Source organism: Arachis duranensis, chromosome 9 (assembly GCF_000817695.3).
Source record: "Arachis duranensis cultivar V14167 chromosome 9, aradu.V14167.gnm2.J7QH, whole genome shotgun sequence".
Taxonomy (NCBI): Eukaryota; Viridiplantae; Streptophyta; class Magnoliopsida; order Fabales; family Fabaceae; genus Arachis; species Arachis duranensis.
This window is the reverse complement of record NC_029780.3, coordinates 77482953-77483298: the sequence shown is the minus strand read 5'-3', so window position 1 is coordinate 77483298 and position 346 is coordinate 77482953.

Sequence of the window (346 nt, the reverse complement as noted above, 5' to 3'; positions counted from 1 at the left end):
GTCGTGTCCGGGAGTTATCCCTTGAGCATCTTCTCGGGTGAATGAAATAGTAGGTAATTCGGGCAGGGGACTGTCTTCTCGAACGTGATAGACATCTTTGAGGTGTCTTTTTCGTGAAGATTTGGATGTTCCTCCGCCTGCAAAACCTCCATTTATCATGTGAACATGTCTTTCAGGGGTTCGTGGGGTTTGTTCGGCCCGATCTTCGTTGTCCCCCCGCCTTCTCTTCCTGGTCTCTTCTCCTTTCTCTGCTATGTATCTGTTGAGTTTTCCTTCTCTGGCTAGCTTTTCTATGACATTTTTTAGGTCGTAGCAGTCGTTAGTAGAATGACCGTAGAGCTTGTGA